Here is a 25,723-nt window from a genome sequence, read left to right on the forward strand (position 1 = left end):
AAGATAATATCTTGAGAAAAATGTGTATTTACCCACAACTTGTTCCAAAATATCATTACAACATAAAATTAAGCTATAATATGCACTTAACAAAATGGATATTGCAGATGAGACCAAATTAATAGATGTGCTCATAAGAAGTAAGTGACATTTGTTTAGTTTACACTTTTAGATCTGTGGGGAGCAATCCGGACTGGACTAGGTTACTGGAATTAAGACTTATTCTATGCATCTGCTCCCCCACAATATGGCGCTGGGAGAGAAGAAAACAGCTTCTACACAGCTGCCTCCAGTTCAGCTAATAAACTGTAGGACTTGCTCCTGATTGGAGGAGAGCAGCGTACTCGGCGTGTGGGCAGCCGAGTTAGGATTGGCGGAGGAGGACTATAAAGGAGGAGAGAGACGGCATGCACCAGGAACATCTAAGGGGAACATCTAAGGGGAACACCTGTGCAGCCCCCGAGAGAACCGGCCGGCGGTGTGCCACTCCCCTGCGGAAGTGGGGAATGTGGCCAGGGGGAACTGCCCTTCCACGGAGGTGGAAGGGATAGTAGCCAACCCGGGAAGAACCAGCAGCAAATCCGGGGAGGGCCGAGCAGACGAAAGAACAGCGCAGGGTCCTGTGTCGTTCCTCCACGAAGAGGGGGAGCGACATAATGGTGCCGTGACTCGGATATGAAGCCTAGGCAGGGCTTAGTGTCGTTCCTCCACGAAGAGAGGGAGCGACAAGATCCAGTCATTATAAAGGGGATACAGGGAGCAGTTGCAATTTGTTATCATACATATGACTTAATGTTTATGTATCTACATCTAAAATAATATTTACAAATTTATTTACTGTATTTAATAAATATACATAGAAAAAAAATTTTGAATGATTTTGAACAATGATAAAATTTTTTTGCTGTGTTTCACAGAACTAGTCATATCTTTCTTTTATTTACACATTTTCACTCATTATATTAACTTTTTAAAACAGGGATAATTTTATAGAAATCCTTGTGATATGAGCTTTGTGTTATGATTATACATAATGTACAATTCACTCAATTATTTTGGATAAGGTATTTATCAGATTTAAATATAATATAGTATGTTATATTAAAAATGATTAACAGCTGGCACTGCAGCTCACTAGGCTAATCTTCTGCCTGCAGTGCCGGCACACCAGGTTCTAGTCCCGGTCGGGGTGCCGGATTCTATCCCGGTTGCCCCTCTTCCAGGCCAACTCTCTGCTGTGGCCCGGGAAGGCAGTGGAGGATGGCCCAAGTGCCTGGGCCCTGCACCCACATGGGAGACCAGGAGAAGCACCTGGCTCCTGCCTTCAGATCAGTGCGATGCTCCGGCAGCAGCACGTCGGCCGCAGCGGCCATTGGAGGGTGAACCAATGGCAAAGGAAGACCTTTCTCTTTGTCTCTCTCACTGTCCACTCTGCATATCAAAAAAAAAAAAAAATAACTAAGAATATGAACCAGTAAAACTATATATATTTCTATATATACCATACACATAGAAGAAATTTGTTTAGTATATTAAGAAAAATTGGTTCATCTATCTATAATTTTTATGAATATCTTATCAAAGTAAATGAACTTAAAAGTCCTAATTGGGGGCCGGCACTGTGGCATAGTGGGTTAAGCCACAGCCTACAGTGCCAGTATCCCATGTGAGCACCAGTTCAAGAGCTGGCTGCTCCAATTCCGACCCAGCTCTCTGCTATCGCCTGGGAAAGCAGTAGAAGATGACCCAAGTCATTGGGCCCCTGCACCCACGTGGGAGACCCAGAGGGAGCTCCTCACTCCTGGCTTTGGATCAGCTCAGCTCTGGCCGTTGCATCTAATTGGAGAGTGAACCAGAAGATGGGAGCCCTCTCTCTCTCTGCCTCTCTTTTTCTCTCTGTGTAACTCTGACTTTCAAGTAAATAAATAAATCTTTAAAAAAAGTGCAAATTGCGTTTCCTTTTTTTAACATAAAAATACCACACAATTTTTAATTTATTGCAGATTTTATGTATTATAATCTGGCTATACAAAAGAAAAGTGAGATATTAATTTATACATTATATGGACATATGGGGCATTTTGTATATGATTCTTGATTACTATTTTGAGAAAAGTAGATCCAGTACATATTAAGAAATTATAGATGTAAAATAATAAATTTATGTGCATCCTATATCAAGTTAATACAAGTATTGTTTCAGTGAATACATTTTAATTTGCTCTCTGACTTTATTTACCAAATATACAATTATTTTACATATATATTAATTGATTTATATATTTATCATTTTAGTTTCTGGGGTACAGGACAAAATACTATGAATACTTCTGATTAAAATCACTATCTCTTTTTAAATAATGTTTTCCAAGCAACTATTAAAATACAGCTTCCCAAAAATTTATCTGCCTTATTTCATAAACAACCAAATACATTTTTGTTAATAAAGAGAAATAGAAGGCTTAGGATTTGGTGTAAATTCTATATCACCTCATAGGATAGCATCACTTATACTTAAGTCAGCACGGTATGTCTATATATCATAAAATATTAATGAATTTACAAACCATTTTAAGTGCCAAATTCTCATTTCATTTTTGCTACATATTACACATTAAACAGAAATCAAATATAAGGATAATTTGTGTTACAGTGAAGGTGATCTTCATACTGAAATGTTAGTTACAGCTGGTACAATTAATATAAAAAATTGTACTAAGTATGAAAATAAAGATGATTAATAATAGATTATACATTTTTGGTGGGTAATCACGAAATTTAAATTTTTTTTTTATTTGACAGGTAGAGTTATAGACAGAGAGAGAGAGAGACAGAGAGACAGAGAGAAAAGTCTTCCTTCCATTGGTTCACTCCTCAAATGGCCACTACGGATGGCCCTGCGCTGATCCCGAAGGCAGGAGCTAGGTGCTTCTTCCTGGTCTCCAATGCAGGTGCAGGGCCCAAGCACTTGGGCCATCCTCCACTGCCTTCCCGGGCCACAGCAGAGGACTGGACTGGAAGAGGAGCAACTGGGACTAGAATCCAGCACCCATATGGGATGCTGGCGCCGCAGGCGGAGGATTAACTAAGTGAGCCATGCCGCCGGCACCATGTAATCATGAAATTTTTAAAAATACTTTATTTATTTATTTGAAAGGCAAAGAGAGACAGAGACAGAGAGACAAAGAAAAAGACCTATATATCATCTGTCGGTTCATTCCATAAATGCCCACGATAACTACATCATGTCAAAGCCTCAGTCCAGAAAGCAGCATCATCAAATAAAATATGAAAATCACAGACAAATAAAAATTGATAGCTTTTGTATACCCTTAAGATCTTCAAGAGTACATTTTTGCCTATTTCACTCAGAATTACGTGTTTTGGGATGGAGATATAGGGAGGTCTTGGGAGGAAAATTCCCAGAATTCCCACAGCAAATAAAAAAATATCATTGAAAATTAAATCAAAAGGGAAAATGAAGGCAGCAGTGCTGTGATCTGGGTTTAACACCTTCCTTCTTAAATTATTCTTTTATTTTTAAGGTTCAAAAGCAAGATTTATTAGAGTCAAAGACCTCCCGCCAGAGTGGAATGGGGGGGGGGGGCTGCAGGAGGAGCTAAACCCAAAGACCCTGTGGCACTGGGGTTTTTAAGTATAATATTGGGGATGAATGTCAATCAATAAGGTGGGCACCACCCCAACAAAAGACTTGATTTACAATTCACGTATCTAAAACAGGACAGAGTCATTATTAAACCACCAGCAAGTTTTCTCAATGAGAGGCAAATAGAAACTGACAGAAAGGGCTTGATAGTAATCAGATGGGCTTTAAGCCCTTGCCAGTTATGAAGCCCAGACCTATCTATCCCTTCACATGGGTACATCATGAGGAAGGTGTGAACCTCATTAGGGAATGCACCCTGTTGACTTCTACTACACAGCTGGCCTGGCAGGAGAGCTGGCTCGAAGAGAAGGTAGGTGGTAACTCTAAAAGGAAATCGTGTTTAGTTAATTTACAGTTCTGTCTGCAATGTTGCTGACCCTACTTGGCAGTGGATACTTTGGAAGCTGGGCATAGTGAAGGGCTTGTCAGCTTAGAGCCAACAAGGCCTGTGGCTCTGACCTGGAGCCCTTCGACTTCTGTTTCCAGTGACTCAGCTCTTGGCTGGCAGAACTGCCAGGGCTCTTCATAAGCTGACTTCTGCTCAAGCCCTGGCATTCCACATTGAAAACCAATGCAGTAGACTGGCCTGTTGGGTCTCCTTGATGGCAGATCATTGTGTAAAACAGCCATTAATTGCTGTTTTACCTATCTTTACATTGCTTCTGTTGCCTAGCATCCTCTTTCTCCTGGTTTTTGTTAACACACACGAGAGAAAACCTTTAAAAGGATGCAAGTCAAGTCCCACTTTTAATCTTTGGTGGCCTAAACTAGACATCTAAAGTCTCAGGCATGTTCTGATAGTGAGGTAGACAATGCCCATGAGGAAGGCTATCACTTTAAAATTTTCTCTCCCTTTAGTCTGCAAGGGAAGTTTTGCCTGTTTACTGTGCCCATGGAAAATTAAATCTAGCCGTGAAATTATAATTTAAGCTCTCATTTTTGACTATGCTATTATTGCAGAAAAATGTTGGATATCCCTTTTATAAGGTCTAAGGATCATACTGTATGTCCTAGAGAGTCCTTCAGAATAGAATCAGTTTCCCATCTTGAAGAGAACAGAGAAATGAGGGAACAACTCAGGCTTCCCTGATTGCTTACTGTCAATAACTTAATATCAGATGAAAATTTAGTAAACAATTGTAACTGTTGAATAACAATTATGAAAACATTTATGAAATGGTCCAATGCCTTCTATAAATTTCCAGAGTAATTTTGGAAACATTGCTGAAATATCTAACACAGGTGTAACTTGTTTGACCAGCAAACCCAAGTACAAACATGTCAAATTTTAAACATCTGGTACAGAGATTTAGGTCACACAAATCAAAAAGGTATCTTTGATTAACTTAACAGTTTAAATTTTTGAGTGATATTTTATCTATAAGTCAAAAACAGAGTTCTTAATAAATAAAATTTCCCATGTAGACATACAATATGTGCACACATGTAATGTAACTTACAACATAGAACCATAAAGCAGTTTTGGTAATAGTTTCCTAAAATCTCTAGCTCTTTCTTTTAAGTTACTATCAATTGATTAGAATTACTTTCTGCTCTTAGTATCGAATTAATCTAAGTTGGAACCTGTAGGACATTATTGGCTTTATCTGCTTACAGAATTGTCCAAAAGTATTGAATACAATAGAGGTCAGGGAAAAAGAAGTCCTTTGGAACTTAAAAGAGGACACATTTAAACACAGAGCCAATATTTTATTTCTATAAAATATTTATTTATTTATTTATTTGAAAGGTAGAGTTACAAAGAGGCAGAGGCAGAGAGAGAGAGAGAAAGGTCTTCCATCCACTGGTTCATTCCCCAGAAGGCTGCAACAACTGGAGCTGCCCCCATTCAAAGCTAGGATCCAGAAGCTTCTTCCAGATCTCCCACATGGTGCAGGGTCCCAAGGACTTGGGCCATCTTCTGCTTTCCTGGGCCATAGCAGAGAGCTGGATCAGAAGTGCAGCAGCCAGGACTCAAACTGGCGCCCATATGGGATGGCAGCACAGCATACTGGGGCTTTAACCCATTGTGCCAAAACATCGGCCCCAGAACCAATTATTGATGAGGCCAAGGCAACTTCGGCTGCCTGACAAGGTCACAGCAGAAGGTCTGTCTCAGCAAGGCATGAGAAGGACAGCTGCTGTCCTCTTGGTGGTTTTAGGTTTGTTGGGAACTACACTCTGCATAAGCAAGCTGGAGCTTTCTGGTGGTCCTGTTAATGATTGCCGTATTCCTAATTTTAGGGAAGAGCACTTGGTCTCATTATCCCCAAAATGTGCATTGCTTGGTAGAATTTTAATCAAGAAGAATGTTAGTGTAGGAGAAAGGGTTAATGCTTTATGCAAGATTGAGCCGTTTATGGAAAAGAATTAAAAGGCAACGGGCTCCTTGGTATATACTTCCCACTAGAATAAAGATAGATGTCATTAAAGCTTTAATTCAATATATGCTACAAATGCTACAATGGTTCAAATGTCAAAACTGTGGAGTAGATCTAAGTAAACCTTTAAATAAGTACAATAAAGAAATCAAAGAATTACAGAAAGAACTACAAAGAGGGGATACATTTTAAAAAGGGCCTGCTTTGAACTTGGGGCTTCTAGTAAAGATTAGATTAAGATACTATTGTAGCTTGTGTAGCCAATTTCTGCATTGCTCATCAGCACTCCAGGCCTTGGCTTTTGTGGGCAGCCCGTTTTCTCGCACCTGTCTGTGATTGTAACCCATGCTCTGAATAATCAAAAAAATTGTAGTTAGGAAAAATGGACAACAAACTTGTTATTGTGAGAAACAAAAACATTATTTGACTTATGATATAAAAATAATGTCTGGTGCTCGAGAGCCAGAGCCATGCCATCAGCCTTGCTGTGAGTGTCTCTCATTTATTCGAGTGCCGACACCTCTCACACCTTGGGGCTCCTGGACTGACTGGAGCTGCTCTCCGGAAAATAATGTTTTAACTTCATGAGCAATAAATCTGATATTCAAAACTATGGATGATGAAAGGTTTTAAATAGCCATGCTTAAAGTTATAAACTCATTAACAAACAAGAAGAGGCACTTGCTTACTCCACACAATATTTTTGAAAGCCCTGTAGGATTTTATAAAACATCCCTTTTAGGCCTCTAGATCTTTTTAATTAAGATAATTATAATGTCTGATAACAACACAACAAGATCCTTAGACTTTTGTAACTTTTGGACATTTGTATTAGCATCTTACAATATCATAAAACTTAACATCACTTCACATTTTGACAGCACCTTTAATATAATGCAAATAGCCTTATTAGTTGCTGTCTCTACAAGATGAGAGATATATATCCTTTGATATTTTCGGGGACCCAACCTGAAATATCAAAGTCCAAAGAATTGGAACTTTGATTTTTTGAATGCCTGTCAAGGATGCCAAGAAGGCTTAAAATATCTGCTTGAAATAAGATCCCTTAACATCATGACATAATATAGACCAGATTTGACCATGGTTACAGAGTGATTACTCAAATGCTTTAGAATGAGTATATATTCAAACAAACCATAACTCTTAATAAAAAAATTTCAGCTGTTTTTAAACAATTAGAACTTGTGACATTAAGAGGACACAATAGATTACTTCAACAGAATACAAAATCTGTCTCTTTGGTCATCCCAAGTATCACAGATGTACATAAAAACTTAAATTAACAGGGAATTATCCCACAACTTGCAACAATTTTAACAGAGTCAGAACTAGGGAAGAGAAAATAGCTTACTGGAGCAGGCTAGAAAACTGACAGAGAGCCACCAATTAAATGAAACTATTAGAAATTAGATGCTGTAGTTTTTAAATAGATTTTTAAGACTATTCAAAAAATATTAGCATACATGCAATGCAAAAACCTCATTACTTTGACAGAGGAGCAGATTCTAGTTCTATATCAAAAAATGTGATGTAGGCAGGCTAATACAATAAAATTGATTAGATTTGTGAGCTGGAAGACCACGTCTTCACCACGCCCCTGTGTGATCTCATGCCCCTACCTGACCCCACCTGTGTGCCCTCCTTCCAATCAGACTATGTGACCACGCCCCTTTGGGAGTGGATAAAAGGCCTGAAACACAGTGGGCCTGGCTCTTTTTTGCCATTATGGACCTTTGTTGCCCTTGTTGCCCCACACCTTCAGGGCACTGTTTCTGCATTCACTTTGCTGTCCGTGATAAGCTGTTAGTAGTAGCTGCTGATAACCAAACACTTGCTTCCTGTAACAGTTGGTCCACTTTCTGCTTGGTATGGATTCCAACTTAATTTCCAGACCTCCTTTTCTCCCTTAGATAGAGCCCTCACTCACCTATGCATTTCTCTCGCTGAATAAAAAGCTTAAAAACTTACCATGTTGTCTGGTATATTTGAGCCAGTATTCAGAATTCTTCTCTGAGTTCATGGCAAGAACCCACACAGTTTATTAATTTCCTAAATATTAATAAGAAAATCAGTTTCAAATAGACTACTAGAAGACAACAGTTTCTAAATAAGAAAGCACATCAAATTTCAACTTTAGTTACTTTCAAGCAGTGTTGAACTATTTTCATTGACAATTTAAAAAACATTTTAGTAAACCTAAATATTTTTCCACAGGATATAAGGTGCTATGAGTGCCAGAGTTTACATTTAGACACATATATTTCATTTGCTTTACCCAATTTATGTTTAGCAATAACATCTAGATGACTGATGATGCTGATATTATATCATACCTCTATCTGAATTAAGGTCAAAATTACATTTATATCAAGTTCTACTTTTTATAAAACTACCTATAAATCAGTGACATTAATCCACCTTGTGGGGCCATAACAAGGATTCATTACCCATTGCTATCAGAAACATGTTAAACCAAGATGCAAAACAAGTTTGGCAATATTTTTAAAGGCAATTACTTTCCTAGATTTAAAAGAGAGAAATTTCCTAAACCCAATGTCTGGTTACAATGGAAACAAATTCTCATGCTTGAGGTTGTATTTATCAAAGACATCTTTTTATATTCTATTTTAATTCAAGTCTACTTTTCTTTTTACCCAAAGAGAAAAAAAAAATCACCTTAGGCCAGCAATGCCTAGTCAGCAGTCAGTACTTGGGACTGCCCCTGAAACAAAAGGTTCAGTGGCTGTGAGACAGGTCTCAAGGGTGACTGGGCTGGGAGCCTATGTGCCAGGGACAAGAAGTCCACTGGAGATTGTTCACCATTATGTTAGGTTTAATTGGAGAAGGCATCCACCAGAGCAGGTGAACGTCCCTCTAGAGATTCCTAAGGAGGAGAATCTGATAGGTTATAGAATAAAACACAGGGAATGTGCTACAAGGAGACTCCTGTAATAGCCTGTGAAGATGCAGGGTGGAGGTAAAAAAAAAAACAAAAAACAAAACAAAAAAAAAAAAAAAAAAAAACTGGAGGTCCTGCAAAGATACAATAACCTTATACCCCAAAACCAAAAGCCAATATTGGAAGTGCCTAATTGTGGGGCTGTCTGTCAAACTAGCTTCAAGGATGAGGGGTAAGTTCAGGAGGTGTCTCAAGAAGTATTCAAGCTTACTCCTGCCTCCCTTATCCTCCCTCTTATTTTTTACTGAGATCTATTTTCAATTGATTTTTTTTTTACAGGCAGAGTTAGACAGTGAAAGAGAGATACAGAGAGAAAGGTCTTCCTTTTCCGTTGGTTCACCCCCCCAAATGGCCGCTACGGCCGGTGCACTGCAGCCAGTGCTGCGCAGATCCGAAGCCAGGAGCCAGGTGCTTCCTCCCAGTCTCCAATGTGGGTGCAGGGCCCAAGAACTTGGGCCATCCTCCACTGCCTTCCCAGGCCACAGCAGAGAGTTGGACTGGAAGAGGAGCAACCGGGACAGAATCCAACGACCCAATTGGGACTAGAACCCAGGGTACCAGCGCCAAAGGCAGAGGATTAGCCTAGTGAGCCACGGCGCCGGCCTCATTTGATTTTTTCAATAAAAAAAAAAATAAAAAATAAAAAACTTCCTTGACAGTCAAGACAAAGGCTATTCAAGTCATTGTTTCTCAAAGTGTCAACTTCACTTCTACAGCTTTCATTTTAGCTGTGCTATTAGTTCTAACAGATCAGGGAGAACATGTAGTATTTGTCCCTTTGGTACTGGCTTATTTCACTAAGTATGAAGTTTTCCAGATTGGTCCAATTTTTTTTTTTTTTTTTTGGACAGGCAGAGTTAGACAGTGAGAGGGAGACAGAGAGAAAGGTCTTCCTTTTCCACTGGTTCAACCCCGAAATGGCCACTACGGCAGGTGTGCTGCAGCCAGCATGCCACGCCAATCCGAAGCCAAGAGCCAGGTGCTTCCTCCTGGTTTCCCAAGTGGGTGCAGGACCCAAGCTCTGGGGCCATCCTCCACTGCCTTCCCAGGCCACAACAGAGAGCTGGACTGGAAGAGGAGCAACCAGGACAGAATCCGTCACCCCAACCAGGACTAGAACCCAGGGTGCCAGCACCACAGGCGGAGGATTAGCCTAGTGAGCCAAGGCGCCAGCCGGCCCATTTTGTTACAAATGACCAGATTTCATTTTTTTTACTGCTGTGTAGTATACCTGTCCCATAATTTCTTTATCCTGTCTTCAGTTGATGGGCATTTAGGTTGGTTCCATGTCTTATATATTGTGAATTGATTTGCAATAAACAAGGAGGTTCAGATAGCTTCTTTGCTTTACTTACTTCATTTCCCTTGGGTAAGTTCCCAGGAGTGGGGTGGGTGGTTCATATGGTAGGTCTATGTTCAGATTTTTGAGGTATCTCCACATTATATTCCATTGTAGCTTTATCTTAATTGTTAAAGTGATCATATTAAGTGTTAAAGTGACATATGGATAGGAATAAGTGTTAAAGAGACCATATAAATAACATCAATGGCCTGGTAATAATAATAGGCAACATAAAAAGGAGGGGATGTCCAATATGGGAAGCAGTCCATACAGCAGATGCACAGAATGATAATTGCTTTAAGTAACACTCTGACCTCAGAATCAGCCCTTAAGGCATTCAGATGTGGCTAAAAACCCATGAGAGCAATTCAGGCATGGAAAGCCAAGACATGGTGGCAAAAATTTTCCTGTATATGAAGGTTCTCTGTGAATGAGATCCCAATGGAAAGAAGGGGCCATCAAAGAAGGATGTACTTTTATCTGAAGGAAGGAGAAAACTTCCACTTTGGTTATTGCCTTGTGTAAATACTGATGGAGTTTGTGGTCACAAAAGGCTTCCATAAATTTGGCAGCTCATGGCAAGAGCCTCAGGCAATCATTGATGTTATAAATAAGAGTGTTAATTGTTAAATTAACAACAGAATTCACTGTGCACTTACTCCCCATGTAGGACCTCTGTCCTTAATGAGTTGTACTTTAAGATTTAACTGCAAAACTTGTTCTCAAACAGTACTTTTTACATTGCGTGTATGTGTGTGTGGGTTCAAACTGTTGAAATCTTTACATAGTATAGAGTTGGTCTTTTATATATAAAGTTAATTAAAAGTAAATCTTAATTAAGAATGGGATGGCAGAAGGAGTCGGTGGTATGATGGGAGTGGGGGTGGGAGGGTGGGTATTGTGGGAAATACCACTATATTCCTAAAGTTGTACCTATGAAAATTGTATTCATTGAATAAAAACTTTTAAAAAAGTAGTATTCAATAGCATCTTAGATTATTGGCCCTATATTTTCCCCTAGAAACCCCCAGGCAAAATTAAGACAACAGGGGCAATGGTTACCTGATTTAAAAAACTCTCCTCCACTGGGATTAAAGGCTTCAACAATAATCAAACAGAAGGACCCTGGTGACTCATTAAATAAACCATCCTTTGGGAAAGAATTCAATGATTATTGGAGCACATGCAGGAAAATAGAAGCAAGAGACCAATTAGGAGACGGAGTTCTGAGACAGGGCATCAGAGTAGAGGAGCTGGCACTTTTTAGAACTCATTTAGGCGAACTTTTTCATTGTCTAGCTTGTAAACAGACCAGATGGTGGTGCAGAAAATGACAAGGCATTTTTCTGTAAGCTCAGGGGTCAAAAGATATGGAAGACGATTTGCCTGCTGGCTGGAATGAGAGCATAAAAACGGAAGTGAACTTCATGTCTTATGTCTCCTGAGTTTGAGACATCTCTCAAAAGCTCTCTACTGCCTTTGGCATCCAGACATGCACTAAAGTCCACATGGAAGGGAGGAAGGAGAGGATGGGATTAGCATGTATCACCTACTCTCACTCAGCCTTCCACACTTGCCTAGGATATATATTTGTCAGAATAGCACACACAGGGAGTGATCAGTTTCTTTACTGGTGGTGTGCTAGAGTGGGTCTCTGCCTGGTCCAATATATATCATCATTGTGTTCTTATACCTAAGGAAAAATAGTTGTTATATGATTCTGAACCTTGAGTCTTGTCTAATAAGCCTGATTTTGACAGTGAACCTTCAAGACAAGAGCCTTGGCAGAGGTGTTTGCAAGCTTGAGTTTGGTGAAAGAGTGCCATCCTGCTCACTAGCTAGGCTGGTGACTAGGCAGGTGAAGTCACAAAGAAGCAGAGTGGAAGAATAAAATTCTCCCTGTCACTGGAGAAAGTTGTGGGGTTCTTGCCTTCACACAAGAAAGAATTCAGGGGTGAGATAGAGAGCAAAGTAGCAAGGTTTTATTGGGGACAAGGCATCTGTCAGAATGGAAGGGACAGAGAGAGAGAGTGCCCAGTCACTCAGACTGGGGGAAAGCAAGGTTTCATGGTTGAATGGAGAGAATACACCTGACAGGCCAGGCAGACATCTCAGTGGGGAGCTAAGTGCGCAGTCTTGGTTTAGGCTCCCTGTTTTTAAGAGAGTCTACCCACTATCCCTTCTCCTGTGAGACAAAGGGTTTGCTGAGTATAAATTAGGAAAATCCTCCCCAAGTTTGTTATCAGACAGGGGGAGTCAGGCTGGCGTGGGCCAAGGGACTTTCCTCTAGTGTGCTTGCCTTGGAGGAAGGATGTTCACCAAGCCAGGTAACCCGTTTGGTGCTGCGGAGAGAGCCTGGGAGAAGGGCTGAGACCACCCGGAAGGTGGACTCCTATAGATACTGGTCTCCTCAGGTCCCTCACATATACACATAGGCTAATCTCTAGCTTCCTACCTAACATCCCCAGTAAACCTCCTCGAAGGTGCATACCACTTAGGAAAGACCAGACATAAGTGACCCACAAGAGGGAAATTAAGAAGGAGGACAGCTGATACCAGCGAGATACTGAGACTTGTCTGCATAAGTTCAGGCCGCAAGGGGGAAATGCATCCAATGGGAGTCTAGATCAAAATCTACCTCTCTGCAAATGGGATAATTAAACTTCAATAGGACTAATGAACTAAAGAGCTGGGAAATACCCACTAACCGGACCAGGAAATAGAGTTTGTAGGAATGGAGACCTGGCAAGGTACGGAAAGTATTTAGAGGAACAGAAAGGGATGGAGATTGGGAAAACTCATTGAGGCATAGAGCCGGAGCCCATGACCTCACTCCAAGCTACATCCAGTCCCACCAACAGATTGATCTCTGAGGAAGGAACAAAAGAATGCAATTTTTGGCTAACACTTTAATGGGCTATCAGGGTGTAGTGTCCAGTCAGGGAGTCCTTGAAAAATGCCTTCTCCCAGTCCCATGCAAAAGAGAAGAGGGGTTAGAACAAAGTCTCAGCTCCAGTGGACTGCCCTGGCCTTAACCAGCAAGTCTGGCCTTTGAGTATTAAGTCCAGCAACCATGATCATCACTTTCAGCTGGCTGACAGAGACCTGGTGTTTTGAGAAAATGTGAGTTTCTATGGAAGAGAGTAAAACTCTCTGAAAAAATTGAGAGCAGTCTGCATGCACACCCATCTGGTGGGATCATCCAATGCTGGCTAGAGTCTAGTTTGAGCAGGATCCATGTCCCATTGGAGTTGCAATATGAGTCACAGCACCAAAATGTTATGGGAAAATGGTGGCAAAGAAAATATTATCACCTCAGTTCTTAGTATCATATGGAGGAAGAATTTGCAAGTGGACAAGGCAAATAGAAAAGTGAGATTTAAAGGTTGAAAAGCAAGATTTATTAGAGTCAAAGACTTCCAGCCAAGGTGGCATAGAGGGGGCTGCAAGAGAGGCAAAACCCTAAATAATTTCTAAATTGTGAGACCCAACAGGTGTTGCCTGTGAGTTGTAGATTGTCACATTCTCCAGGTGTGAAGGTCCAGAAATCACAGGGTAGTGATGGTTTGTTCTTCCAGAAGCTCTGTCCAGGTGAAGCATTGTCCTTAATCTAGTGTGGCTTCACCCATTGATGGTTTACTCTGGCAAGTTAAATGTGATATTAACTCACTAGAAATCTTGATCCATTGTCTTCAATATCGCCCCACATTGGTTGGGGACCATCTGAGACAATAATGTTTTGGTTTCTAGGCAAGAGATATAATATTGTAGAAATGCTGTCAGACTTGAATGAGTCGAGAAAGCATGGTTTATGGTGGCATTTGCTTTTCATTCAGTTGTCTTTTGTACATAAATTGTTTTGAAATATTGAACACATTTGCTTTGGATTTTATTGATTGCTTACTTAGTTTAGTGTTTATCCTTTGAGTTAAACGTAAACTGAATATTGATTTTATTAATTTATTCTCATTGATGCTATGTAGAAACCTAAGAACTGTGAGAAATCTTAGGAACCCCTGTCTTTTGTTCATGGATGTTAACTTGGATCCAGGTGTTGTTACTAAAGTTTAAAACATTCCTTTGAAAAGTGCAAAGTTAGTTTTGAAATTTTTTGGAGGAAAATAAACAAAACAGAAGCCTGGAACTCATTCTTGGTCATGCCCTTGATGCTTGATTCATTATCTGCTGCCTCTCAGGGTGCCTGTTAGACTCTGGCATTGCAATTATTTGGGGAGTGAAACAGTGGATGAAGATTCTCTCTCTCTCTCTCTCTCTCTCTCTCTCTCCCCCCCCTTTCTCTCTCCCTTTCAAATAAATAAATAATTCTTTTTTAAAGGCATCAGTGTGTTCAATATGTGGCAAATATACTATGCTAATTTGGAAGATATTTGTATTTGGAAAAACTGTGAGTATGGAAACTCTCTTTGCCATCCTTGTTAATTTTCTGTAACTCTAGAATTCTGTTAAAATAAAAAGTCCTTTTAAATAATATTTTGTTGAACATTTCCAAAAGCAGTCTTACTATTAAAGGAAAATAACCAGAGCTAATACACGGAGGTAAAGTTTTTCTTTAGAACAATAGTGGTGTTGTCCCAAACTGGCTTCATTATCCCCAGCTTCACGAACATATTCTCAAAGTAGGAACAGATTTCTTTCAGAAATAACTGGCAATGTAAGACCGAACTAATTGTTGAAATTTTCCCAAAGTAGCCACATTTCTTGTACAGAAAAACCCAACACTTCATAAGCATCAAGCTGCTCTTTCCCAAAGAAACATGAATCATAACATTGCTACTGAGAATGTTCATTAAACTAAATCACACTGCAATTAGATTCCAAAAAATCTTAAATGCTCCAATTTGCTGTCAAAAGAAATCATACATCTAAAATATGTTTACAAGCTGTAATGTGTTAAGAAATTCTGATTTGGGGAATATTTTCTACTGCTTTTTAGAATAATTTACCTTAAAAGGACATCAAATATAACTAATATAATCCCAAATATAAGTGAGTTATAAAAGTATGCACATATACAGTGTTATTTGAAATCTTCTTCCTTTTTCCATGCCTCAAATGTCATGTTTCAAATTAAAAGCTCCATTGGGACAAGGGCAAAAATTTTTATTTCACTTCCAAAAGTTGTATGGCAACTCTGTTACTTTCTAGAAATGCATCTGTATTCCATCTTAATCTTCTATCCTAAACAGTCTCCGGAAGTAATTCATCTTTTTTTTTTTTTTTTGGATACCTTAGTAAAACAGTGTTTCCTAAGGAAACATTTCATTAAATTCTATGTTCATCAATATAGTACATTTTTAACACCATAAAATAACTATCTACTATGTCTGAGTAACTATAGCCAAATTATAAAAAAAATTTAAATGAGTAGATAATTTTAAAGAAGCCAAGAGAAAACACGTAAGGCTGAAAGCAAACCTGGAACATAAACCTATGAAAGTAAGGAAGATTTGAATGTGTTACATAACACAGACGCATCCATAGAAATCAAGGTAGCTCAGACCTGAAATCATATGAGGACAATAAGGCAAAATGTGAGTAAAGAGCATCTCTCATAGTCCTTTAATACAGAAAATTGGCACAACAGAGTAGAATTATTCACAAAAAAGGTATAAAATTCTTAAATGTTTTTCTCAAACCTACCTATTTATACAGAAAAAGTGATTTTCCTGAAATTTTTGCCATTGGTTGACCCTCATAATAGTCTGGTACCTCATTTTGTGCTATTTTCATGGTTCAACTAATTTCCTCCACATACACACATTCTCACAACTGAAGTCTAAGACACACCAAATAATCACTGTTACATACCAACAAATGCAAGCTCTGTATCGGAAAAATAATCAGGGAAAGATATCACTCTAAATGAGAGTCAGCAGTAGCCATGAACAGCATAAATATGTAACACAAAATCCAGGTATTATAACCATCAACATTATTATATGTAATGAATTAAATATGCACACAATTAATTTAATGCAAAATTAATAAAACATGAATCAAGAGCAGAAGTTTTTCACAAAAAGCAGGAATATTGAAGGATAAGGTTTTTTCTCTTAATTTCTTCCAGGCTATTTGCACATTTGAATATTTTAAATTAATAATACATGTATATACACAGAGATGTTTCATTTTTGGCATTGTCAAATATGGATTTTTGTATAATTCCACACGGATACAGAGCACAAAGAACACAGAAGATGTGCTACACAATTCATAATAAAATAACTGATCTCTACACAATTTTTAGGACAAGCTACTGCAACAAACCATCAATATAAATGCATTAGAGATGGAATGGTCTCAGTGATGGATACGATACATTGTGCAGAATTTTGACAAATGCCGCAAGTGACTGGAACATGGGAAAAAAAAATGAAGGAGAGGTAAGGAATAAAATATTTTTTTTGTGTGTTTTATCATTTTATTGACAGTGTATATATATTTTTTTTAACTTTTATTTAATGAATATAAATTTCCAAAGTACGGCTTATGGATTACCATGGCTTCCCCCCCATAACGTCCCTCCCACCCACAACCCCCCCCCTTTCCCATTCCCTCTCCCCTTCCATTCACATGAGGATTCATTTTCAATTCTCTTTATATACAGAAGATCAGTTTAGCATACATTAAGTAAAGATTTCAACAGTTTGCTCCCACACAGAAACATAAAGTGAAAAATAATAGATGATTTTTTAAATGATGATGAAATCAGATCAGACCTATTGTCATGTTTAATTCCAGTGAGAGTCAAGTTGGGAATTGCTAATTTCTTCTTTTTTTTTTTTTTTAACAGAATATCAGTTTAGTATACATTAAGTAAAGATTTCAACAGATTGCACCCCCATAGAAACACAAAGTGAAATATACTGTTTGAGTACTCGTTATAGCATTAAGCCTCAATGTACAGCACATTAAGGACAGAGATCCTACATGAGGAGTAAGTGCACAGTGACTCCTGTTGTTGACTTTACCAATTGACACTCCTGTCTATGGCATCAGTAATCTCCCTATGCTCCAGTCATGAGTTTCCAAGGCTATGGAAGCCCTCTGAGTTCTCCGACTCTTATCTTGTTTAGACAAGGTCATAGTCAAAGTGGAGGTTCTCTCCTCCCTTCAGAGAAAGGTACCTCCTTCTTTGAAGACCTGTTCTTTCCACTGGGATCTCAGTCACAGAGATCTTTCATTTAGTTTTTTTTTTTTTTTTTTTTTTTTTTTTTTTTTTTTTTTTTTTTTTTTTTTTTTTGCCAGAGTGTCTTGGCTTTCCATGCCTGAAATACTCTCATGGGCTTTTCAGCCAGATTGGAATGCCTTTAGGGCTGATTCTGAGGCCAGAGTGCTGTTTAGGATATGCGCCATTCTATGAGTCTGCTGAGTATCTCGCTTCCCATGTTGGATCACTCTCCCCTTTATTTATTCTATCGGTTAGTATTAGCAGGTACTAGACTTGTTTATGTGCTCCCTTTGACTCTTAGTCCTTTCATTATGATCAATTGTGAACTGAAATTGATCACTTGGACTAGTGAGATGGCATTGGTACATGCCACCTTGATGGGATTAAATTGGAGTCCCCTGGTATGTTTCTAACTCTACCATTTGGGGCAAGTCAGCTTGAGCATGTCCCAAATTGTACATCTCTTCCCTCTCTTATCCCGACTCTTATGTTTAACAGGGATCACATTTCAGTTAATTTTCAACACTTAAGAATAACTGTGTGATAATTACAGAATTAAACCAGTCATATTAAGTAGAACAGACAAAAAAAAAAACTACTAAGAGGGATAATGTATTTTGTTCATTAACAGTCAGGGCTATGCTGATCAAGTCACCGTTTCTCATAGTGTCGATTTCACTTCAACAGGTTTCCTTTTTGGTGTTCAGTCAGTTGTCACCAATCAGGGAGAACATATGGTATTTGTCCCTTTGGGACTGGCTTATTTCACTCAGCATGATGTGTTCCAGATTCCTCCATTTTGTTGCAAATGACTGGATTTCATTGTTTCTTACTGCGGTATAGTATTCTAAAGAGTACATATCCCATAATTTCTTTATCCAGTCTACTGTTGATGGGCATTTAGGTTGGTTCCAGGTCTTAGCTATTGTGAATTGAGCTGCAATAAACATTCGGGTGCAGACCGCTTTTTTGTTTGCCAAGTTAAATTCCTTTGGGTAAATTCCAAGGAGTGGGATGGCTGGGTCGAACGGTAGGGTTATATTCAGGTTTCTGAGGAATCTCCAGACTGACTTCCATAGTGGCTTGACCAGTTTGCATTCCCACCAACAGTGGGGTAGTGTCCCTTTTTCCCCACATCCTCGCCAGCATCTGTTGTTGGTAGATTTCTGTGTGTGAGCCATTCTAACCGGGGTGAGGTGAAACCTCATTGTGGTTTTGATTTGCATTTCCCTGATTGCTAGTGACCTTGAACATTTTTTCATGTGCCTGTTGGCCATTTGGATTTCCTCTTTTGAAAAATGTCTATTGAGGTCCTTGGCCCATCTCTTAAGTGGGTTGTTGGTTTTGTTTTTGTGGAGTTTCTTGATCTCTTTGTAGATTCTGGTTATCAACCCTTTATCAGTTGCATAGTTTGCAAATATTTTTTCCCATTCTGTCGGTTGTCTCTTCACTCTCCTGACTGTGTCTTTTGCAGTACAGAAACTTCTCAATTTGATGCAATCCCCATAGTTGATTTTGGCTTTGACTGCCTGTGCCTCCCGGGTCTTTTCCAGAAATTCTTTGCCTGTGCCAATATCTTGAAGGGTTTCTCCAACGTTCTCTAATAATCTGATGGTGTCAGGTCGTAGATTTAGATCTTTAATCCATGTTGAGTTGATTTTTGTGTAAGGTGTAAGGTAGGGGTCTTGCTTCATGCTTCTGCATGTGGAAATCCAATTTTCCCAGCACCATTTATTGAATAGACTGTCCTTGCTGCAGGAATTGGTTTTAAATCCTTGATCAAATATAAGTTGGCTGTAGATGTTTGGATTGATTTCTGGTGTTTCAATTCTGTTCCATTGGTCTATCCATCTGTTTCTGTACCAGTACCAAAGGCCCTCCCAACAAAGAAAAGCCCAGGACCAGATGGATTCACTCCTGAATTCTACCAGACATTTAAAGAAGAACTAACTCCAATTCTTCTCAAACTATTCAGAACAATCGAAAAAGAGGGAGTCCTCCCAAATTCTTTTTATGAAGCCAGCATCACCTTAATTCCTAAGCCGGAAAAAGATGCAGCATTGAAAGAGAATTACAGACCAATATCCCTGATGAACATAGATGCAAAAATCCTCAATAAAATTCTGGCCAATAGAATGCAACAACACATCAGAAAGATCATCCACCCAGACCAAGTGGGATTTATCCCTGGTATGCAGGGATGGTTTAATGTGCGCAAAACAATCAATGTGATACACCACATTAACAGACTGTGAAGAAAAACCATAGGATTATCTCAATAGACGCTGAGAAAGCATTTGATAAAATACAACACCCGTTCATGATGAAAACTCTAAGCAAACTGGGTTTGGAAGGAACCTTCCTCAATACAATCAAAGCAATCTATGAAAAACCCACAGCCAACATCCCATTGAATGGGGAAAAGTTGGAAGCATTTCCACTGAAATCTGGTACCAGACAGGGATGCCCACTCTCACCACTGCTATTCAATATAGTTCTGGAAGTTCTAGCCAGAGCTATTAGGCAAGAAAAAGAAATTAAAGGGATACAAATTGGGAAGGAAGAACTCAAACTATCCCTCTTTGCAGATGATATGATTCTTTATTTAGGGGACCCAAAGAACTCTACTAAGAGACTATTGGAACTCATAGAAGAGTTTGGCAAAGTAGCAGGGTATAAAATCAATGCACAAAAATCAACAGCCTTTGTATACACAGACAATGCCATGGCTGAGGAAGAACTTCTAAGATCAATCCCATTCACAATAGCTACAAAAACAATCAAATACCTTGGAATAAACTTAACCAAGGACGTTAAAGATCTCTATGATGAAAATTACAAAACCTTAAAGAAAGAAATAGAAGAGGATACCAAGAAATGGAAAAATCTTCCATGCTCATGGATTGGAAGAATCAATATCATCAAAATGTCCATTCTCCCAAAAGCAATTTATACATTCAATGCAATACCAATCAAGATACCAAAGACCTTCTTCTCAGATCTGGAAAAAAGGTGCTGAAATTTATATGGAGGCACAAGAGACCTCGAATAGCTAAAGCAATCTTGTACAACAAAAACAAAGCTGGAGGCATCATAATACCAGATTTCAGTACATACTACAGGAATAAAATATTTTAATTTTTAAATTAAGAAATTAATATAAAGAGAACAAATTTTATGCATTCCAAAGGTACAGCTCCAAGGGGACAACCACATTTCACTCACTTTCCTGCCCTCCCAACTCCAGTCCTCTTTCCTCCCCTCTTCTCTCTTCATCAGTTTCTGCAAGGTCATAGTTTTAATGCACTCTATATTCACTAGCTTAATTTGCCACTAATCATAATATTCAACAAGTAAAAGATAGGAAGACACACTTCCACAAGAGAATGAACAAGCTAAATATGGCAATCATATCCCAAAATGACCATTTCATTCCTATACATTTTTTGTATTTTATATTAGCTGCCACATATCTGAAAAATATAGGGTATTTATCTTTTCGAGACTGGCTTATTTCACTAGGCATAATGGTTTCCATTTTGTTTATTTCCTTATTTCAAAAGGCAGGATTTCATTCTAATCTTAATGGATGAGTAGAATTCCATAGTGTAATATACCACATTTTTTTAATTTTTAAACTTTAGTTATTTATATATTTGAAAGAAAGAGTTAATTTGGCTGGCGCCACGGCCCCCTTGGCTAATCCTTCACCTGCGGTGCCGGTACCCCAGGATCTAGTCCCGGTTGGGGCGCTGGATTATGTCCCGGTTGCTCCTCTTCCAGTCCAGCTCTTTGCTGTGACCCAGGATGGCAATGGAGGATGGCACAAGTGCTTGGGCCCTGCACCTGTGTGGGAGACCAGGAGGAAGCACATGGCTCCTGGCTTCGGATGGGTGCAGCGTGCCAGCAGTAGCAGCCGTTTGGGGGGTGAACCAACGGAAGGAAGACCTTTCTCTCTGGCTCTCTCTCGTTGTCTAACTTTACCTGTCAAAAAAAATTTTAAGAAAGTAAATAAATAAAAAGAAAGAGTTAATTAGACATGGTAATATATTTTTTGCAAAAGAAAACTATAATTTAATGACACATGAGTGAATTTTGTTTCCATACCATCAGCATGCTGGCAAAGTACTTAGATAACAGAGTAGAGTTTAAGAGACATATCCCAGAACACCCAGCCAGCTTGGTAGAACCTACCACAGATCCCACTCTTTCCAGAGGTGCAGACAGAACTACAGAATGAATACCCACCTACTGTGCTTCCAGTCTTAAATAACAAAGTTAAACGATTCTGAGAGTCCTCAGTGAGCAATAGGAGCAGAGAAGAAGTACGCATTAAATGTAAACTCAAAAGACAATAAACTGGAAAACACCCTCCAATCAAACCCCAGAGATATTTGATTTTGAATCTAACAAAGCATTTATTAGAATTTTTAAAAATCTACATACTTCATTTTCCCAAAAACACAATGCATAGAAATTTTGGATGTAACTGCAAAAATCATCAAGTTTAATGCTCAGTAAAAATTGAGTTCTTCAATGTAATCACGTCTGGGTTGACGCTCACTCTCTATTCATCCAGGTAACAGTGCTTCTTGCTTTTTAGTAGGAATACAATTGGCTGACACCACCACATTATTTTTCAGAATTTCCCTTGGACAAAAGCCTAGGCCTGCAAGGATTCAAGTGGTTCTGTAAAGCCTGTGAGAGCAGAGTCCAAAAGTCCCAATTTCTGACACTGCGTTTGTATGTATCAAATATATGATCATATCACATTAGCAAATATGTATTTCTTTGGTTGATGAAGGGACACATATGATGATATTGTTATTACGGTATCTTTAATGTGCTGAGGTCATAAGAGTTGGTCCAGCAGAAGTCGTCTTCTGTGTACTTAAGCAACATAGTTTGCTCAGTCCTGTACAGCATTTGTCACCAAGGAGACTCTGACTGCCTATTTGTATTAAGAGTATAAAGATTTTGGGGGCAAATATTTTCTCCTGTTTAATTCTGCAATCTCAATGCCTTTTGAATGAACATAAGTTTTTTATCTCAGTATTTAGAAAACTGTTATAGATACAGCTCATACCAGCGCAACCAATGACTTAAAAGAACATATTTGATAGAATTTTTTACAAACAGCTTACTAGCTGCCACTCTAATTGCATTTTTATTTAAATTATATCAACATTTCACACATAATCAATTAAAATCTCTCAACTATAAAAGGCAACAGCAATAGAAGCAAATTTATTTTTAATCAAGTAATGAAATTTAACATTATGAGATTGGCATACAATAATATCCATATTTTGCTATATGGTGTCAGGACTGAATGCAAAGAATAAGTAAATAATTATCAAACTGATTATTTTCAATCCCTTTTCATGATCATCTAATATTAAAGAATGATTATTTGGATACTATGATGTCTAGATGCGCTATTAACAACACATAAAATATACCTTTATTTTTCATAATTTATATCAAATCAACCGATTTCAAATTGCAAGCTCTCCAAAAAAATAGAAATGCAGTGAGGTTTATATATCCTCTAGATTACTTGTAATACATAGTGTAACATAAATATCACAATGTTTTTTATGTGATAAAATTCTTGTTCATAAATCAAGGAGGTCATCAAAAAGATCTTATCCATAATATAATGATCCAATCATAAAAACAAAGTGAATATAAAAGAATTCCAATCTTGCCATGAAACCCCAAAATATTAACACATTTCTATGTAAATTAATACACATGTGGATGATCATCATGCTGCTTCTAATGCTCTTTTGAGACTTGAGTTAGAGAGGAAGTTATTATTTTTAAAAAACATAATAACAACATCTTCTTCATAAAGGCTTAAATTTCTTCCAATTCTGTGAAATGGCCATAGTGGAATTGGCAGTTACAATGTTTCCCGATAATATGTACTGAGGTAAAAATTCTGATGTCACTTAGAGTTATGGTTTTTGATTCTCATCAATTTGGTTACCCTGATAGAATCAACACACAAATCGCATTTGTGACCTTCAATAAAAATGGTCCATGTAACTGAAAAACAATGTTTCCATGTAGGTAAAAATTTCAAAAGCAGCTTGCACCTTGCATTTCTGTATGCAGAATTATTAGGACATAAGAAGTAACATTTGGAGAAAGGCATTCTGACATAAAAAGTTAAGCTGCCAATCATCCCACATGGGCACCAGTTTGAGTCCTGCTGCTCCACTTCTGATGCAGCTCCCTGCTAATGCACCTGGGAAAGCAGTGGTGGATGGTTCAAGTCCTTGGGCTCCGGAAGAAGCTTCTGGTCCCTGGCTTGGTCTGGACCAGCCCCAACAGTTGAACCAGCAGACGGAAGATTTCTGCATCTTCCACTTTCTCCATGTTAACTCTGCCTTCCAAATAATAAAATTAAATTTAAAAAGAGAAGAAAAAAGCCAAAATTAAGCATAAAAATAATATTTGGCTAACAGTATAATGATATTCATTTCATCAGCATGATGCATTGTTTTGTATATCTTGAGATATATATATATATAATATGTATATATACTCAAAATTCAAGAAAAATAATCTTATCTACTATCATTATAATGATAAGGAACATTTTCAACCATTTAGGACATTTTGAAGTGACTAGGGTCAAATCAGAAATTTTCTACTACACGATATTTGCAGTCTCCCAATCATGACCTGTGATATATATATATATATATATATATATGGAACAGATTTCATGTATTTCATATATAGTTTTAAGCACATATTGATACTTGCCACCTTCTGTCCATCCTGCCCTCAATCCTACCTCTCTCCTCCTTCCTTTCTTATTTTTCTATTAATTTTTCCAATGACATACTTTCAATTTACTTTATAACTACAAGCTTCATCCTCCACTAAATACATAACTCAACAAGTAGTAAGTAGGAAAACCATTGTTCCCAGAAGTATTAGTGTACTTTAAACTTAAAGTTGTCAGCCATAATAATATTTTCCACATTTCTTTGGGGCTGGCTCCTTTTGTTCAATATTATATATGTGAGTTTCATACATAATTTCTACTATTTTAATTTATCATATTTTATTGGTGGGTGGATCCATTATGGTTTATTCATCAATTATATTATTAATGACATTTGTGTTGTTTTCAAGGTGAATTAGGTTGAATAAGTCTCAGAACATAATACGTATTGCTGCAGCATAAAATAGGTATGCATTTTCCAAAATGTTATTTTTTTAATCTTCATGGATTGATATAACTTCTCCCTGCCACTATCAGCCACCCATTCATGTACTGTGAAGCTGATCTTTTGAGAAGAGAAGAGCTTTGTTATTATTATTCAAAAATTAGGAAGCAGGAGAAATTTGTCTCAAATCTGGATAAATAAATGCTTTGTAGATAAGGTAAGCAAAAGTTGGTATGCAAAAATGCTCAGCAAGGAAAATCTTGATTAGTGAAGCTTGTTAGCCTCTATCCTCTGTTTATGTTCAGGTACAACCATGTAGCTCCCTACTCTACATTCCCTCTGTGCATGCATGAGAATGTCTCATAAAAACAGGGTTCTTAAAACATGTTCAGATTCATTATTAAAGCATAAAATGGGGGGAATTTTAGGAGAAGAACATAAAATTGTTATGGGGAGTGGGGTCCTTGGCTAAGTTTGTTACAAGTGATTCCCTTCAGCATGAAAGAATTCAAAGTTGAGGAATAAAGATGTGTAGGACACCAAGATTTACGCAAGGCAAAGGCAATGTGAATGCCAAGTTCACAAGAGGGAATGAACAAAAAGCAAAGCACAAAAAGACTGCAACCAAGGGAAGAAAACTCTCACAAATAATTAAAAAGTCTCTCACCAATTGAGACTATCTCTTTTATGTTATCTGGAATTGTAGGGGATGTCTGTAATGCAGCCCAATTGAATATCCAACAGGGGAAGGATTTGAGAATGGGCTTGAATACCATCCATTTCTGTGACCTTTTAAAAAGCGCATTTGAAATGTTACGGGATCAAGTTCCTGATGAGAGTGTAAGCACCCCAATGGTAATTTTATTACAAAGACATTATAATGACCTAAAGATAATTGGAGAAATACATCTCATAGCCATATTCAGTATTCCCAGCTAGCACTGATTCTGCATTTGCAACATTGTGAAATT

General features: G+C 38.2%; 1 long non-coding RNA gene across 1 annotated transcript in view; it reads left to right on the forward strand.

Annotated features, from left to right (window-relative positions):
- LOC103349096 (uncharacterized) overlaps nucleotides 1-25,723 on the forward strand; it is a 374,077-nt gene that overhangs the window by 340,168 nt on the left and 8,186 nt on the right. The window contains exon 9 of the long non-coding RNA XR_011378685.1: nucleotides 16,639-16,774. This is a non-coding gene — a long non-coding RNA (uncharacterized lncRNA). The remainder of the gene's footprint in view (nucleotides 1-16,638; nucleotides 16,775-25,723) is intronic.

This window comes from Oryctolagus cuniculus, chromosome 9 (assembly GCF_964237555.1).
Source record: "Oryctolagus cuniculus chromosome 9, mOryCun1.1, whole genome shotgun sequence".
Lineage (NCBI taxonomy): Eukaryota > Metazoa > Chordata > Mammalia > Lagomorpha > Leporidae > Oryctolagus > Oryctolagus cuniculus.